This window comes from Acinonyx jubatus, chromosome C1, assembly GCF_027475565.1.
Source record: "Acinonyx jubatus isolate Ajub_Pintada_27869175 chromosome C1, VMU_Ajub_asm_v1.0, whole genome shotgun sequence".
Classification (NCBI taxonomy): Eukaryota; Metazoa; Chordata; class Mammalia; order Carnivora; family Felidae; genus Acinonyx; species Acinonyx jubatus.
In genome coordinates, this window is record NC_069381.1 from 137,703,736 (window position 1) to 137,722,984 (window position 19,249).

The 19,249-nt window shown below is 43.4% G+C and overlaps 1 protein-coding gene across 6 annotated transcripts in view; it reads left to right on the plus strand.

Annotated features, from left to right (window-relative positions):
• Window positions 1–19,249, plus strand: part of LYPD6B (LY6/PLAUR domain containing 6B) — a 174,464-nt gene that overhangs the window by 125,084 nt on the left and 30,131 nt on the right. The window contains exon 1 of one of the 6 annotated variants that reach the window (XM_027055821.2): window positions 13,062–13,811. The exons of the other annotated variants lie outside the window; for them this stretch is intronic. The gene's annotated coding sequence lies outside the window, so the exon portion shown is untranslated. Of the gene's footprint in view, window positions 1–13,061; window positions 13,812–19,249 lie in introns of those variants that run through there. 6 annotated transcript variants of the gene reach the window in all.

Below are 19,249 nucleotides of genomic sequence, written 5' to 3' on the forward strand. Positions count from 1 at the left end.
AAAACAAAAAACAAAACTGAATCTGAGGTCTGGTTTTCTGATGTCAGGCAGCCAAGGCCTCAGAATGTCTCTTTGAGGATTCAGGGACCTGAACCTGATCTACTGAGGAATCTTCTTCCTGGTGTGGGCTATTAGCTCCTAGCCCAGAAACCTTTTGCCTTGCAAACAGACCTCCCACCTTGCATCTGATGCGTGGGGGAGGCAGCCTCCAAGGGAAGTTGTCTCCCATCAGAGCTGATGGGGCCAGAAATCTTCCTGTGTCTTATCTAAAGAGCAGATAGAATTATTAGCACCCATGTTTGTTAATGATAATTACATGTTTCAAGTACAAAGGAGAATTCTGTAGAATATCTACTAAGATGGTTTGCTCCTTGCCTTTGTAAAAAGGATGACATTGTACTATCCTAATTAGGCCCCCAAAAACATGTAGGAATCTGTATGTTATCACTGTTTCCCCCAGGGCGTACTGGGTGGTGTGCAAACTGTTACTTCAACTTAAGAGTCTACTGCTAATAAACCGAAAGAGTATGGAGATGAGAGAAGGGACAGGCCAACAGTGAGATATATGGAGAGCTTTGGGCTGTCTTCCAAAGCAAGGAAACTTAATGCCTTTTTAGTTACAGCGTTAAGCAGTGTTAGGAACATCATAATACTGATAAGCATAATAATAATGATAACAATGGCAATAAAAAATAATAACTCTATTAGCACCTCTATCACCATCATCATGACAGCTAACACTGGCTGGTTCCTACTTTCTGCCAGGCGCTAGACTAAGCATTTTGTTTTCTCTCTCCATATGCACGGCTTTCCTATGAAGAAGGTCCTACTAGTGCCCACCTTTTGCGGTTGAGGAAGTGGAGGATTAAGTGAAGTAGGTGAGCTGCCCAAAAGTTAGCCAAGCCAGAAGTGGCAAACCAGAAATATAACTGACCGACTGGCACAGAGCAGAGTCCAAGCACGCTGAGGCTTTGACCCACCTGCCGACATTTGGGGCTGGCACTCCACCTGACTTTCACGCTTGCCCCTGCTCACATGCCCTTTGCCTCCTGACCACCACCTGTCACTGACAGTGTGTCTCTTCCCAGCGAGTTGGCCAAGACATTAAAAAATATATAAGTAGTCCAAAAATGTGGGGGGGGGGGGCGCATGGGTGGCTCAGTCGATGGAGCATCCAACTTTGGCTCAGGTCATGATCTCACCGTTCGTGAGTTCAGATGCTGCATCGGGCTCTCTGCTATCAGTGCAGAGCCTGCTTCGGATCCTCCCTCCCTCCCTCCCTCTCTCTCTCTCTATCTCCCACTCCCCTGCTCACTTTCTTTCTTTCCCACTCTCTCAGAAAAATGAATAAGCATCTTAAAAAATTTAAAAAAAAGAATGTTAAAGAATGTTTGGTCTTTAGGGAACAGCAGAAAGATGAAGAATTCTCCCAGTTTTAAAAGATGCCAGCGTTACAGTCACGAACATGTTAGTGTGTTTTACTGCTGTTTTTACCTTTGTGTATCGTTTGTTCACATAGTTCCTATGGATTTAAGTTTTGAAATTGAACAAGTATTGTGCCTTTGTCTCATTAGCCTATTTTAAGGGCTGCTGAGCATTTGAGTGTACGTGGTTAGAGGGCTCTTTAGTTAATTCCACAAGAAGTTGTATCTTTGGGTTCTTCCCATGTGACAAGTACAGAGTTTCTGCTCATTATGTTGGATAGCTAGTGTGTCTACTGCAAGGTGGGTTAGAATTGTGGGGTATCTCTGTGCTCTCACACTGTAAATACCTTGTGTCTTGAGACGGGTCTCTATGGGGTTGGTGGAAGTCCTATTGGACTGAGACCAGGAGACCCAGATTTGGCTCTGCATTGAAACCAGTTGTGAATTCTTGGGTAAATTACTTCATTTTAGTATCTTCATCTGCAGACCAGTTACATCCACTCAGCTCTGTGATTCCATGAAATCAGTTTTCTGAACTCCCTTGATTTATAACGTGATCAGTTCCAATCGGTGCAGCAATTTGGGCATGGCTCAGCTGGATTACTCTGAATTGCTTCAAGCAGGAAATTTTGTTTTTTGAGATAACCAGACCTGTAAGCTCTTGGAATGTGGAATGTCTTAGCTACTTTTATATAATCCTTGCTATCTTCACTCGTGTGCTTTCCTCCTTCCTCAACTTTCTCATTTCTAGACACCCACAGAACTGTATGGTACAAAGTATGTGCTCAACAAATATGGCATGAATAAACAAATACATGGACGGATAAATGCTACTGGTCTTCACCTGAGAAACTTTAGCACTACGGGTCATCCAATGTACCAGATTAATAAGATTGCTTTCATTTAGATGTGGTGGTTTTGCTTATAACAGACAGGAACTTAAGCTTCCGAAGTCTCTCCTAATGTATTTCAGAGTGATTCTCCTACAAAGTTGATTATCAGTTCTTACCACATGTTACAGATGACAGAACACTGACTTATGGAACTTGGCATTTTTTTCCCCCTTTTGTATTGTGGGGTGAGATAGGTTTTTTGGTTTAGTCACAGCAAAATCGAAGCTTGGAACGTGATCATTCTCTTGCTGTGACCAGCAGAAAAAATGAAGATGTTCTGGGCTCCCTGTATTCTTGGAGCCACATATCAGGACCATGGGGCTTATATGGTTGATTCTGACTGGCTCCCCCTTATTCTCACTTGGTGATGCTGACCTTGAATTGGTTTGCTTGTGCCTTGAAGGCATCTACCCACTTCATCATATAATATCTAAGACACATGGTATAAAGCTACCTCCAGGGAAGCCATATCTTGCCATTTCGGGCCCTGGATTGTATCGTGGACTAAAGGGAACAAAATCCTTTTTTCCATGCCATCCACCTTACCCTCTGCAAGGACCTAATTTGGCCCCTTCCTTGGCACAGAAGGCTTGCCTCTGTGTCTCCAGATTTGATCATGCACTGGTCTTAGCTTTTCCCAAGTTAATGTGCTGACTGTGGTGGCCTTACTGGCCCTACGTGAGTGGGATGAGATCTTGGAAGCACCATGTGGAGGTTGGTTAACCTGCTGACAGACAAGTGGCCTGGTTTCATGTGAACGTTTGTGTTTGAAATGCTATTGATAATAAAGCCTCATTTGTTTAGGGCTCTGTGTCCGTTATCTGTTGCATATAAGAAATCACCAGAAACTTAATGGCCTAAAACAACAACCATTTTATTTGCTCATGATACCGTGGGTCACCAGTTTGGGCTAGGTTCTGACTCATGTTGTCCGGCATCCCTCACGCCACCATACCCAGCTGGTACCTCTGAGGGAGTTGAAAATAGACTTCACTTCTTAATGGAATAGCTGCAAAGAATTCATGGCCAGGTAAAAGTTCTCATAGGTTCTTAACTTTGATCTGAAAGCAATCTGAATTTTTTTTGTTTTGCCTTAAACTATCCTGGAGTAGGGATGGTATTGTCAGCCCACCTGAGAGAAGTCTGGGAAACAGTATGCTGTGCAACATACTCAAGAATATAATAATGATGATAATAATAGAGATAGTAATAGTAACATCAAATATTAATTTGTTCTTACTATATGTCAAAAGGACTGTTTTAAGTCCTTTACATATCATAACGCATTTGGTCATTATACAGTCTTATGGGTAGGTACTATTTTTATGCCCATTTTATAGGTGAGAAAACCAAGGTACAGAGAGCTTAAGTAACTTCCCCCAATGTCAGAAAGCTAGTCAGTGGCAGAAGTGGGGTTCCACCCAGGCACACTGGCCCCAGAGTCTGCATTAACCCGAAGTGCTTCTCAGGTTAATGGAAATGAAATCTTCTTGACTCTTGGCAGAGTTCTCCCTTGGACATGTAGTTTTTCTAGAGGCAAGGATATTGGCTATTTGGAGAGAGACATAACCTTTCTGGGTATATACATGTGGCCAAAAATGGATCCCTAGTTGGAGATAGTAATGACACTTGTCCTATGGAATGGAGACTAACTCTCCTGAAAGAGGGTGTGTGTGTGGGTGTGGGTGGAGATGTCTAGTGATGGTGGTCATGGTCATGCTGTCACTCTGCTCATCTTCTGGGGAGATGTTTGAAGGACGAGAATGTTTAATAATGTCCTCGCTAGCCTTCCAGATAGTCTCTTGTTCTTGGCTTCAGGTAATCGGCCTAAGCTCAAAAGAAAAGAATGTATTCAGCTTCTTGTTTAAGGATGACCCCAGGGAAAGGATGGGTTGGCAGCCGCTTCTATACAGCATTTGTGGAACTACATCCAGTCCAGTCTCTAGGTGGCGTCAGGTGGTTTATGCAAGGAAAATGGCAAATTTTACTGACATTTTTAAGATTACCCTTGTCACCATGGGCGACGTGGCCCATAGCCCCTTCCTTAGTTTGACAGGTTCGGGACACATTTAGGGGCCAGGACTTTGCAGTTGGCACTAGAATGGGGGAGACACTCCCAGGCTAAGACTTGAGGGCAGTTATTCCCGCCACCTAGCATCTTCTCCCCATCAGATCTCATTGTTGCCTCTTGGTTCCACAACTAGCCACCTCCTTCTGATGTCCTTGTCTTCCTACTTTGACTCAGGTTAGCATCACTGACTGCTCCCCTTGCTAGGAGGTGTTTGCCACAACTTCTGCATATGTGAGAACCTGCATGGTCACCCTAATACAGACTCCATCTAGAATTGGAGCAGAACAGTCGGCAGTCTAGATGTGCACAGCCCCACCAGGGAGGGTGGAACGTGGGGTAGGGACGATGGAGAGGACCTTGCTCGTTGCCCTCCCCTCCCACCACCTCTCACTTTCCCACACCAGGAACTTCCCTGAAAGCCAAATCTCTTGACTGTCAAGATATCCTAGCGATGCTGTCTCCCTACTGGTGGAAACCATTATATTTATAGTCTTTTCCTTCAGCTAATCTTTTTTTTTCTAATTTTTAAAATGTTTATTTATATTAGGGGCGCCTGGGTGGCACAGTCGGTTGAGCGTCTGACTTCAGCCAGGTCACGATCTCGCGGTCCGTGAGTTCGAGCCCCGCGTCAGGCTCTGGGCTGATGGTTCAGATCCTGGAGCCTGTTTCTGATTCTGTGTTTCCCTCTCTCTCTGCCCCTCCCCCGTTCATGCTCTGTCTCTCTCTGTCCCAAAAATAAATAAACATTGAAAAAAAATTAAAAAAAATGTTTATTTATATTAGAGAGAGTGAATGAAGCAGGGGAGGGGCAGAGAGAGGTGGAGACAGAATCTGAAGCAAGCTCCAGACTCTGAGCTGTCTGTATAGAGCCTAACGTGGGGCTTGAACTCACGAGCCATGAGATCATGACCTGAGCCGAGGTCAGACGCTTAACTGACTGAGCCACCCAGGTGCCTCTCCTTCAGCCAATCTTGAACAGAGTTCATAATCGTGTCCTGCGTCAAATACTTTTTCCTTTTGGGGTACTTCCTTTTTTTCTGATTTGAACCAGCTGGGACAGTTTAATCTGTCCCATAGGAATGAAAACCTGACAGGCAGGTCTCTACAGCAGACATGCTGCAGACAGTACCTTACTGTCCGTGGTTACAACTGAATGGTTCAGCCTGTCTTTATGATAGAATTAGGGAACGGAACACTGGCAGGAAGCTTCTTTTGTTTCCAAGGCCTTTGGGGCTGTTCTTTCCTGGCTATAAACTTAATTGCTTCCTGGGATGGATCTGTCCAGCAGGCCAGTACCTCGTTAGCTCCCACCTGTGTGGCCAACAGGGACTACCAAAGCCTGCACCTTTGTTTTCCTGTAGGCGTGGTTGGTTGATGAACGTTAGCTTTCCTTTGGCTGTGGCTAACATTGCCTGTTTTGGGGCACTGTTGATGCACAGGAGTGAGATGTGAGTATGGAGGATGGAGGGGGTGGGTGAAAGGCAGGTGGGCCTTGTGCGTCAGCGGTGGACAGGATGATGTAGTGCACTTAGAAAACTGGTTTGCCACAGGGTCCTTGAGTGCACACAAAAGTCCTCCTGTTTCCCGAAGGGGAGGTTGAGTCACCTTGTCCCCACAGAGGACATTTCAGACATGGTATTAGCCTGAATCCACTACAGTTTTGACTCCACCCTAGGATTGCTGGGTTTCATTGTTCGCCTTTCTCATTGGTTTTATGACCAATGTTGTAGGAAGACAATACCTGAAAGTTTGTATAAGCCTTTCCCCTTTTTTTCCCCTCAGCGGTGAAGAGGATTGCTTAACAATAAACACAGAAAGGGAGTTAAAAAAGAGAGAGAGACGAGACAGAGCTTTGCTCTAGGCTGGCTTTTGGCAAGGGAGTCTGAGTTGGAGAAGGCATTTTCAGTGGTTAGAATGCACGTTTACCTATCCGCACATGCCTCCCTCAGCTTCTAACCCATAGCACCAGGCACTTCAGTAACTTTCTTGTCATCCTCAGTGGCTCCTCCTTGGAAGGTTGTTATTAGTAGTCCAGCTAAAGCAGAGCATTTCAAATTTAACCTTAAGCAGCTCTTGCAACTGCATCTTCAGGAAATCTTTCCAGAAGAGAGATGAAAACTTCCTCCGTGTCTAAACGTGGCAAGCCCATGCATGATTCTCCTGTTTTCACCATGATCGCTTTCCATATTTTTACTGTGAATATCAAGTCCTGTCTACTTCTTAGCCATGTTTCCCACCCTTTCTCCAAATGGGTACCTGCTAAGAAAAGGCAAAGTAAGGTGGTTACTCCTATGTGGCAGATCTGCATTAACCACCCAGTGTGGCACCACCAGCTGGGTGATGAATAAATGTCTTTGCACAGGAATATTACCCACAACATGTACTCAATCCCAGGAGCCTAGCTTCTCTTGTGCTATTAAGTTTCAGGTATACTTTGGATGTGTGGTCAAACCTTTTTACTTAAGTTTACTTTAGTCTCAGCAATATATTCAATCAGATTTTTGCCAAAATCGCACATCGTATGTAAACCTATTCAGTGCTCAGGGCACCTGGGTGACTCAGTCAGTTGAGTATCCACCTTTGGCTCAGATCATGATCTTGTGCTTTGTGAGTTCAAGCCCCATGTCAAGCTGCATGTTGACAGCTCAGAGCCTAGAGCCTGAGATTCAGGCTTTTCAGATTTTGTGTCTCCCTCTCTCTCTGGCCCTCCCTGACTCATGCTCACTCACGCGCGTGCTCTCTCTCTCTCTTTCTCTCAAAAATAAATAAAACTCACAAAAAAAAAAAGCCCTATACCGCTCTTATCCAAAGGAACTCTAATATGAGTTACCTGCCATCTATTAAATCAGTTTATTTTTTGCCTGCCTTCAGTAGCATTTCATTTGTAACTAAACAGTATTTAAAATTTGTCAATTGAAATATATTTGACATATAACTTTGTGTAATTTAAAGGTATAAAATGTTGATTTGATACATTTATATATTGTAATATGGTCACCATTGTAGTGATAGTTAGCATCTCTATCGTGTCACATAATTACCATTTCTTTTTAGTGGTTGGAATAATTAAGATTTAGTATTTCAGTAAGTTTGAATATAACACACCATTGTTTATATTCACTATGCTGTGCATTAGCTCCCCAGGACTCATTTGTCTGCTAGTTGCAAGTAAACAGTATTTTAACGTCTCTCTCAAAAGGGTAAATTAGAGTAATGCAACATGGAAAATAGTGGGGAGATGCGGATTAATTAGGAAATGAGAATCCCTAATGCACTCATGGATTTACTCCTGAGATGGGTTATACTCAGAAAGATTTTCAAGTCTTTAAAATGAACTGCCATGTTAGAGGCTTTCGTACATCGGTTTGTGTTTACTCTGTTAGAAGAAGGCCTTGTATTAGTTTTATATAAAGGATTCCTAAAATAACCAAGCAGTGACCAAGAGCAGAGAGCCAGATGCTGTTCCTGTAGGATTTTGCTCCACTAAGATTCCAGATGTCCTCTCTGCCACCTCTCCCCTATCTCCTTCATAGTTCTGTGGATAGCTTTCCTTGAACCATGAGCTGAAATGCAGACTTTAAATACAGAGTTCTGATATGTTAGGGAGGAAAGTGACATTGATTTATTTGTTCTGTTTTTGGCCAGCCTGAGGAACCTGTCTTGTCAGGTAATGAACAACTGCTTTTATCCTAACTGGTGACTTCAAGAGAACGATTACTCATCCCATCATTACCATTCCCCTGAGTCATCTAGGCTGGCTCATATTGGTTCCAAATGAGTAAGAGTCTTCAGGCAGTGGACTTGAGGGCCAAGGTACCTGTTTGGTAATATTAGTTATATAAACGTACCTCGGACATGGAGTCATGTCTCATTCTGGAACGATACTTCATAGGTGCAGGTTTCAGCCGTGTGTCTGTTTGGTACCTTGTATCATCTGGTATACTCAAAATTGGCCATTATAATGGTCAGTATAAAATGATTATATGACTTACCAGACCTCTAGCCTGCCTGCTGTGGATCTAAAGGGCAAAGATATAGCTATTAAAATGAATGGTGATTTGGAGCATCTCTGCCTGCTTAGTGGTCCTGTAGGTTGATCATGGAGTGTTCAGTGGTCATCTCCATAAAGCTACTTTAAGGCCTTGTCCTTGTGATGGTGGGGAGAGCATCTTAACACTTAAGAAGACCTGTGCCATCATAGATGGGTACATCTGCAAGGCAGCTGGAGTCATTTCCATTTTATACAGATACTACCCGTCCCCTTTCATGGTGCCGTTTGTGGTACTGTTCTTGGGTCCAGTTGTATATGATTTGGAGGACAAACATGAGACTGTCCCAGATCAAATTTGGTTATATGGATAACTGTGGAGATCAGTATTGACTGGCATATGTGTTCCAGGTCTTTCCAAAGTTCAGTTTATTTCAGAGTTCTTTCTTTCTTTTTTAATGCTTTATTTACTTTTGAGAGAGTGTGAGGGAGGGGGAGACAGAGGATCTGCACTAACAGCAGCAAGCCTGATGAAGGGCTCGAACTCATGAACTGTGAGATCATGACCTGAGCTGAAGTTGGACACTCAACTGACAGAGCCACCCAGGTGCCCCGATTTCTGAGTTCATAATATTTATATTCATTACAGATAGAAACTTAGCTTTGAGTCTTAACGTTTAAGGCTCAGTTGAGCCATCCCATGTTTATAGGACAGCTTGATATCTAGAAAAGAAGAACATAAAGCAAAATGCTGAATGCAAGTTTGTGGGTTAGTTTAAAATCCTACCTCTTTTACATATTCATAACTAATCCTTTCCAGGTTTAAATAAAATCAGCAGTTGCTTTAATAACAGCTATTCTGTCACCTTTCTCTGTCTTTCAGGCACTTGTAATACATCACTAAACAATATCAGAATTAACCCAAAGTACTTTAGACTGAGCTGCTTGGGGCAAGAACCTTGCCTTCTTCATCTTGAATTCCTAGGACCAAGAAGGACCAAGAAAAATAACACCCCCTGCCCCCCATCACCCACCCAGCCCTGTCCCAACTCTGTTTTATAAGCAGGTATAAAGTAATCATGAAAATAAAGGAAATTGTGATCCTGACATCCTGGCATTTGACAACATGTCCTGTAGTGTAAGTGTTCAGTGGGAGCCAGGGTAAAGGCGGGAGCAGCTGCTCTGGGATCTTTGGACGGGGCCAGCATGGAAAGGCAATAATGCATACCCCACGGTAGATGGATTTTTATCATTGCCCCCGATTCCTGTGTTGAAACAGGAAGGCTCAACCCAGACAAATGCTAAGGAAACAAACCCAACTCTTTTATTACACTCTCCAACATTTATAGCCAAGTCCTATTCGATGCCCTTCTCCTTGAGGCATTCTGACAGTCATCTTAATGATTTATTTTCTTTTTCACAACCAAAAAACAAATAAAATATTTTATCACCTTTTGGGTAGACTTGATGTCTTTCTCTTCATTTCATCACTTTCTGGGTCTATAAAATTCCTCGTACCTTTCAGTTTTTATAACTCAAGGAAAAGAATCCTGTTTTTCTCATTTCTTATGTGAAGGCTCACCCCACTCCCGGACCTATGTGATTTTTTTTGGGGGGGGGAGGGGAAGTAGGGTCTATATCCTCAAGCCTGTTGTGTGTGGAGGGGGTGGAAGAGAGGGGGGATGGGAAAAGGGGGACTCGAGAAAGGTCATGTGAATTGCAGGGAAAGGTTTTCAATTAAGAAAAAAATATTTTTTTCAAAGCTGTTCTCCACTATTTAAGGTATAAAAACTGTGGCGCCATTGGTGGTGAAGTGTAGTGGGTTGTACTGGTTTAAGAAGAAAATTCTCTACAGCTGATATTTGCTCTGTGGTTTCTTTCCCATATCTACAGTAAAAACCAATGATCTGTGTGAGAGCCCACAGCAATGTGATTACCCCTCTCCATTCTGAATTACAGGTCTGCACCCCAGCTCCCTGCTTTATAGCTGGCAGGCTCAGTTTTTCTACTCTTTCCCCTTTTTCTCATTTCTGCCTCATTTTCCATATGGCTCCTTGCATTAAGGTGTCAGCAGCAGGATATTCAGACCAGTCATTGTGAGTCACAAAAGCTACTCCACCACATGTGGGTTCATAAGGGGCAAAGCTGTTCTCCGGGAAGCGGGGTTTCAAGTCTGAGTTGATGCAGCATGTGAGGGTGTGCAACTGAGTTTAGTGAGTTTAGTGTGCAACTGAGTGGTCTGAGATCTCTGTCTCCTGCCCCTCAGGTCCCTCCCTCATCAGCTCCAGTGAAGACCAGAGAATTGAAAGGGAATGCAGGGTCCTTACCTTCAAGGATCCTTCAAGGAGTTGATGATTAGTTTTAGGAAGAATGGGAAAGCATTCAAAGAAAGGAATAAAGACTCTATTGTTAAGTGGCTGGTGCCTAGATTCCGGACCCTCGTGTGCCTAGGCCCCTCTGTCTGCCACTGTAACTTCCTGCCTGCCAGATGTGTGACTTGTACTTGGTCATGTTAACTATTGATTTTTTGCCCTTACCTTAATTAGTTGACTCACAGACTTCCAAACTATGTCTGATTTTTGACTTTGGAGGGGCATTTGGTCTAATCAGGTAAGTAGAGATGATTGACGGGACTTGTCTGATAGTCACCTACATCCTAGCATGACAGCCAACCCATGGATTCTACAGAAGGCGGTAATATTATAACCCTAAAGGGTATCACCAGTCATATAGGATGCATATCTGACAAACTTTAAAATTAGGGTAGCACCTGTCTTTGAAACCAACAGTAACTCTACTAAAAAGAGACCTTCCCCTATACACACACCGCCTATCCCCATGCCTTGAGACACCCAACGCTCTTTGCTTTGAAATGTTTCCTTGATTTTCGTCCTCAGTTGAATTGTTTGGGGAGATTTGAAGTGGATCAGTGGAGCTGTGTTTGCATTTTTCTGGAGCGTGAAAAATAGTGTTTCAGTTATTACATGTGGAGAGATGAGGCAGCAGATGTACAGCCTGGTTTTTAGATTGCAGGTGGAATCGGCAGCATCGGTAGTTAGAGAAACGGCCCCCAAGCATGTGAGCTATGTAGATGCATTCCGTGCTGTGTAGACAGAATAAATCTGGGACACCACAATGTGGTTTTCCTCCCATGCCTTTCTGACCACTCCCCATTTGGTGGGAAAGAGCTTTTGTTTTTCTACTGTTGGGCCTCTCTTTCCATCAGTTATGTAGCCAGCTGGCTGAGATCGCAACTTACAAGGCTGGCTGGGATCCTGTTGTTGGTGTCCTGGCAGGAAAGTGATGTTTGTTGTAATCGGGCACCTTCATTGTTCTTTCATCTGGCCATTTCCTCCTGTCTCTTACTCTTCTTCACTTCATTTTTTGGGGAGTCAGTAGCATTGCTTTTTATATAGGAAATGGATGTAAATGACCAATGGCAGTGACATCGTTCATGCCTTGCTTTTTGGCTTAGAGGGTGGACATTTTGGGAGTCAGTAGCAAGAAGCTTTGCCATGGGGTCCACAAGGGGTTGGGATAGATGGCTAATGCTCTGAACCAATCTCTTGCCTGTTGGGCATTTTATTGCACTTTCCCTGTCATGAGAGACTTCAGTAGGTGGTACACAGAGCCTGTTTACAGGACCGATAGTGGTTCAGCTAAATCTGCTGCCCCAGAGCAAGAAAGCTCAAAGAGTGTCAACTTCTTACACTACCTGGCTCTGTCTCCTTCCTCCAAGAATTTCTCTGCTGCCGCAATCAAAAGTGGAAAAACAAAAATTGGAAGGGAACTAACATTTATTGAGTACTTAACTATAGTTAATTCACTTAATTTTCACTGTCCCTTATTTCCTTCTCACTACTGTCCTGAAATTTAAAGTGCACTGTCATGATTTACAGATGAGGAAGTGGAGCCTCTGAGGACTTAAGCAGCTTGTTGAGGTTAATCGGTTCCTACCAGTGGTGATGAGAACCTAAGCTCAGGATCGGAACGAGGGTTCCCCGACTCCAGTTAAATGCAGAACATACCACACCTTGAGAATGACTTGTGTTCCACTGGGGGCTAGAGACTTAAATACTCCAGCTGAGAAGCAATTAGGCTTCCAGCATAGCCTTTTATGCAGAATGCAGCATATAGGCAGCCGTTCCTTGTTCTTCCCTTTGTTGCCATGTAGTAATGTCAGAGCTTTATTGAAATTGTAGAATAGTAGAAGGCATCTTGTCACCGCTGGGATCTCGGGATCAGCGCAAAATTAATTCACAGTTTCTGATCATCTCGCCTTCTCCTGCCCTTTCCAGATGAGACTACACCGTGCTCCCTATGTGTCATGTCCTTTAGCCCATGACAAATAACATAATTGATGAAGTTATGCAGAAGCTATACCCTGTTCACAGAGCAGTCTGTCAGACTTAGACTCTACATCCCCAGCAATTTGACAAACACTGGCAGCTAACTCACCTTGCTTTTGAAATTTTGTTTTCCTTTAAACTTGAGAAATGCCTTTAATGCTTTCCTCCCGATACTGATACATGGGAGACCTGATCTTCTAAGCCGAACGACTGTTTTATGAGGTCCTGGAAGCCTGTTGGTGGTGTACGTTCTTCTTTCTCAACAAAAGGTGTGTCCCTACACTTCCTCCAGCCAGTAGGTCTGGTCAATAAATCCATCAAAGGCCAGGCCAGTCTGGACAAAGCAGGCTTCACACCTTCCCCAGTGGGATGAAAGGCAGCGCTTTAGAGCTCAGTGGGATGGAAATTACTTTTCTTCTCCAGCTCTAGAATAAAAGTGTACATATATGTTTTCATTCTTGTCTGGCTCTCCAGTGGGCAGGAGGTTACTTACTGTTTCTTCATTAGCCAGTTGGTAAATACCCAAGGTTGGAGGTCAGGAAAGAGCGTTCCGGCTGTGCCCACTGAAGTCAGACTCCTCCACTAGTGGCAGGCAAAAGAGAGAAGTACGTGCTGGGGGGTCTGCTTCCCTTTCCCACAGTTACGCTTAAGTGCCATCGTTCAGGAATAATTGAATGGGAGGTTTGTGCCTCCAGTTACCAGGCCGGGGATCAGAGAGCCTTACTTTATCCTGACACAATTACAGCTCTGCGACAGGGATTAGAAAGCTCTGCAATTATGCAGATGAGTTACAAAGGCCCCAGGAGAGATTTCACCAAGTCCACCATCTGAATGACTGTCGGTGAGCTGATGGTGCCGATGACCACATTGTGTTGTGAGGTCTACAGCTTTTGTGTAGAATTGCTCATGAAGCACAGAGAGCTATGTTCCATATTTTAATGAGATTTTCTATTTCTGACAAGGGTGATTAAAAAAAAAAAACAGGCTTTATTGCTCAGATCAGCACATAGGCCACAGACATGATTCTCTTTCCTGGATTTCCAACCGGGTGTGTTTCTGTTTGCCACGTCGGTGAGTCCTGGAAAGGTGAGTTGGATTTTTTTTTTGTTTTTTTTTTTTTTAAGTGGGCGTTCTGAATATGGAAGAGTTAGTTCACAGAGAGCTGTTAATTCATAACTCACAGCCTCTTTCACCACTAATGTCATTGGAAGCGAAGTCATAGTCCCCTTGGGATCCACCCTGAAATGGCCCCGCGAGGGAAAAGGCTCATCTGGCAATGGCCGGTTTGTATGCCATCTGTGTGCGCTTGGGTTTTCCTCAGTTTACTAGTCCGTAGCATGGTTCCTTTAGGGGTTCTTTTAGTTAGCTGAGATAATTCACAAAGCTGGCAAGAAATAGTTGAACCTAAGTTAAAACGGAGACAGCTGTATCTTCAGGAGACCTTTTCTACCAAATTCTATCACCTTTATTTATTTTTCCTGACAAGGAGAACAGGAGAGGACACACCAGAATTGTAGTCCGTCCCTTTGTACCTGGCAAGAAGGTGGATTCTGGTCTGCCTAACTTTTCTCTGGGAAGATTTAATCAGCATTTGCTGTCAAAGAAGACAAATGTTCTAGCTTTGGTGAAGACACTTTGTCTGTCTTGATAAACACTGTTAAGGTGACGTTAGGCCCTGTGTGAGAAAGTGAGGGGAATACTTTTTTATGATTAGAATACAAAAAGACAGATTTACTAGGGGCTCTGCCGGGCCTTCTCCCTCTGAACTTCCTGATTCAGCGGGCAGCGCGGTCTCCGGTACGGCGTTATGTGCTGTTGTACAAGTGAAACCAGTGGGTTTAATGATTCTCTGCTTCTGGGTCATAATTCTTTGGAAACAGTGAAAATTCCAAACCTGCAGCACTTCTTTATCTTCTCTTTCTCAAGGTGGCTTTTTTTTTTTGGGTGGTGCTGGTGGGTTGGTTGGTTTTTTGTTGTAGTATGGGGGTGGGAGGGGTCGACCTTAGATGGTCTTCAAAAGGGGACTAAAGTGAGGGAAAAGGAGAAGTAAGCAAATATTAAAAAATGAATGAGTTGGAGAAGAGTGTTAAGCAGACCCTTTTCTGACTAGAAGCACCTTATGTTTCATTTGTTGGTGGGAGGCTTCCCACTGAAACCACCTTCTGCTGCTTGGGCCCAGCCTGGCCATGTGTTTCCCCATGGCGGCCCTTGGCTGCCTGGGCTGGCCCGTTTGGGGCATTGGGGACCGGCTCTGCTGCAGGCACATGAATGGGCCTGGAGGGAAGCTTGGGTGCCAAAGGCTGTAAAATGATTTTGTTTTCTGAGTTCTCAGTGGCCCCAATTCTTCTCCCTCACCCCCAACTTTACTGAGGTAAAATCGGCAAATGTAATTGTCTATAAAATTGACAAAATTGTGTGAGGCTGTACAACGTGAGGATCTGATACATCTATGTATGCATTGTGAAACGATTACCACAATTCAGTCCGTTAACACCTCCATCTTGACCTCACAGGGTTGCACCCCCCCTTTTTTTTTGGCAAAAACGCTTAAAATTTACTCTTAGCAAATTTTAAATATGCAATACAGCATTATCAAATATGGTCATCATGCTCCACGTCACAGTGCCAAAACTTATTTCTCTTAGAACTGGAAGTTAGTGCCCCATTTCCTCTATGCCCCAGCCCCTGGCAACCACCATTCTACTCTATGATTTTGACTTTTTTCAATTCTACCTATAAGTGATGGCATACAGGATTTGTCTCTCTGTTTCTGGCTTATTTTGCTTAGTATAATACACCTCCACTTTCATTCATGTTGTCACAAATATCAGGGGTTCCTTTTTTATGGGTGAATAATATTCCATATGTATATGCCAAGGAAATGAATACCATACTTTCTTTAATTCATTCATCCATTGATGGGCACTTTGGGTGTTTCCAGATCTTGGCTGTGGTGAAGAATGCTGCAGTAAACATGGGAGTACAGATATCTCTTTGAGATAATGATTTCATTTCTTTTGAATATATTCCTAGAAGTAGGATTGCTGGATCATATGGGAGTTCCATTTAATTTTTTGAGGAACCTTCATACTGTTTTCCATAGTGGCTGGGCCAATTTATATTCCCACCAACAGTGGACAAGGTTCTCCTTTCTCCACATCCTCACCAATACTTGTGTCTTGTCTTTTTTGATGACAGCCATTCTGACAGGTGTGAGGTGATATGTCACTACAGTTTGACTTGTATTTCCCTAATGATCCAATTTTTTAATTGTATTATTTGGTGTTTCGCTATTGAGTTGTACGAGTTCTGTATTTTGGGTATTAATCCCTTAGCAGACATTGCTTTCTAAGTGTTTTTTCCCATGCTGCAGGTTGGGAGGTTGCCTTTTCATTTTGTTGACTGAAGTTTCTTTGCTATACAAAAATGCCCCTCAGGTGGTCTTCCTTGCCCTGTGACCTTGAACAAAGCCCTTCAAGGGCCTATCTCTGCTTTTTCCTCTGTTTGGGATGAGATTAGACTAGATCCGTGGCTTTTCAGATGTTTTAATCTATGGAACCTTTCACGCATATGAAATGTTGTAATCTAGCCTAATAAAAGCAGTTTTACAAAATCTGACCTATTCTCATTTAAGTGTAGGTGAGGGACCCAGAGTTCCCCCTACCCCACTCAAATCCCCTTAATCTGTCAGAACTCCAGCAGTCCTGTGGGGCCACCTCCATTCCAATTTGATAACAGGCTGACAAAATGCAGAAAGTCGAATTAATGCAAAGCCTAAAAAAGCGGGTGATTTTACCTTTGTCAAACCTGAAGACAGTGTATTTTACAAATTTTAAGTCAACCAACCTAAAATGGCTTAATCCATCATAAACTTGAAAGCACCAATCATTCTTCTCTTTTATATACCCTGTTGCTTGTAACCAGAGTATTTTTAGCTTTGCTGTTGTTCAGTGATGTGCAAATGAACGTGGGTGATGAATTCTGTGAAGTATACCCATGTCAACATTTCACGATGCTAGCCCTTCCCCCACCCCCGCCTGGATTCCAGAAACCCAGACTCTTTGCCGTACCCCACCTCCTGCTCTAACCCTGTACTATACAAAAAGTATATCAACTTTCTCAACCTCTGCATTGATCATGTCAGTCTCCCCCCCAAAATAACCGCATTGTTTGAAAGACCAAACTCACCTCCTGATACCAACTTTCTGAAAGATCCATGATTATTTAATTTCCTCTCAAACCCTATACCCCACTTCGTTTTAATATACATTCTATTTTGGTAAGTCATTATTTCCCCCAGTCTCTGCCTCCAAACCTGTGGTCATGCTCTTTGCCCATCTCTGTCTGTCTTGTTTTCCCCATAAAGACCCTTCATCCTTTCTGTTGCCTATAGCTCATCCTTCTGGTCCTTCCATGCTCTGTCTTCTCCCTCCCATGGTACTCAGCAAGGTGGCAGCATGGTGTGGCAGCAAAACCACACAACAGGGAGACCACACTAGAACTACAATCCTGGAATTCTCCCACTTATTCGCAAGATGTCCTTGGCCAACCCCCTTGACCTCTTTGGGTCTCAGTTACCTCATCTGTAAAATGGGGTTAATATCTCCTTTGCCTACCTCACCATGCAGTTGTAACAATCAAAAAAAGAATTATAGGTGAATGCACTTTATCTAATTAGGGGCTCTTCATCTTTCATTTTTGTTCTTAAATAATAGTAGGGTATTATTATTCCTTACTGTCTCCTTCTATAGCACTTGACTCTGTACTCACTGCAGTCATTTCATGTGTGATATCTAGTCTGGCCAGTTCTTTAGGTCAAAGATTTTTCTTAAATTTAAAATTTAATTCCAGTGCAACTTTACAGTGATTATCACAGTGCTGATCACATATTAAGTAGTTCGTGTGGATTTGTTAAATGGAAAATATTGGAGGTCAAAATTCCAAGAGCTAATCATTTTTGGGTGCTGGCAGAAGAGGTCACTTAATTATCAGAGGATACTTGAAATTCTGGCATCCTCCCAAAACAAGACTGAAATTCTAAGGATTTAAAATGGGTGTGGAAGATCTTAGAAGCAGGGTAAATAAGTTATCTGGGTGAGATACTCTTTTGAAGATTAACTGAAGGTAGAACTCTGTTCTGGGACCAGTCATAATGAGGCTGGCAGTCAGTCCTTGGTCAGCATAGCCTTTTAAAAACTTGGCATGTTTGGGACGCCTGGGTGGCTCAGTCAGTTGAGCGTCCGACTTCGGCTCAGGTCATGATCTCACGGTTTGTGGGTTTGAGCCCCTCGTCGGACTCTGTTCTGACAGTTCGGAGCCTGGAGCCTGCTTCGGATTCTGTGTCTCCCCCTCTCTCTGCCCCTCCCCTGCTCATGCTCTGTCTGTCTCTGTCTCAAAAATAAAACATTAAAAAAAACCCAAAAAACTCTGCATGCTCACAACGAATAAGGAGAAAGTTCCAGTGAGTGAGGATGCCACCTGGGCTGTCAGACTGCACCAGGATTCACTGAGGAGGCTCTGTCTCCGAAATAGAAGAGTGAGTGCTGTTAGTGTGTTAGTAAGTGGAGGGCGAATACTTCTTCATGGAAGTGAAAATTACTTCACTTTGAATCATCAGGGAAGATACCATTTTTTTTAAATAACTGGAATAACTTCAGGAAGATAAGGTGAACATGCTGGTATAAACTCTCAGGGGGCAGGAGAATGCGGGATACCTTTCACTACACTGGAGATTTAATTTGAAGTGGGTAAGCTGGTGATCAGTAAAACTTGATTTCCCTGCCTCCAAACTTGACTTAGTGTGTACCTGATGCTTCTGGAAGAAATGAACTTGTTGGCTGGTGAAATTTCTTTTTGTTTCTTTTTTGAATGTTTATTCATTTTTGAGAGAGAGCAAGAGACAGAGCGTGAGTGCAGGAGGGGCAGAGAGAGAGGGGGAGACACAGAATCAGAAGCAGGCTCCAGGCTCTGAGCTGTCAGCACACAGCCCGGCGTGGGGCTCAAACCCATGAACCATGAGATCATGACCTGAGCTGAAGTTGGGTTCTTAACTGACTGAAAAACCCGGGTGCCCCTGGCAGGTGAAATTTCTGAGCCAAGAATTGGGAACATGGGAGGTATTAAGTGTTGGAAATCCTCAAAGTACCAGGCTATCCAATCCCTAGTTTAGGATATGGAAACAGAGCATCAACATAATAGGCTGCAAACCTAAGTGCACCCTTTCATTTATTCTGGGGATATCTGTGGAAAGTCTCACCCAGGCTGCTTTTTTTTTTTTTTTTTTTTTTTTAAGAGGAAACATTTTTCCTGAGGCATTTCCTCTACTTGGCCAAACTAAATGTGTTAGATCTGTTCTTTTCAGATTTGCTTATTTCTGGCATCCTCCCTGCGTGGTTTCAGCATAAATAATATGCTTCCCTACCTACTACAAGCTATAGGAATCACTAGCATTTTAGAAAAGTGATGGTGGTAGAGTTAGTAACACTCTATAATCCATTGTTTCCATAGCAACTGGTGCATGTTTG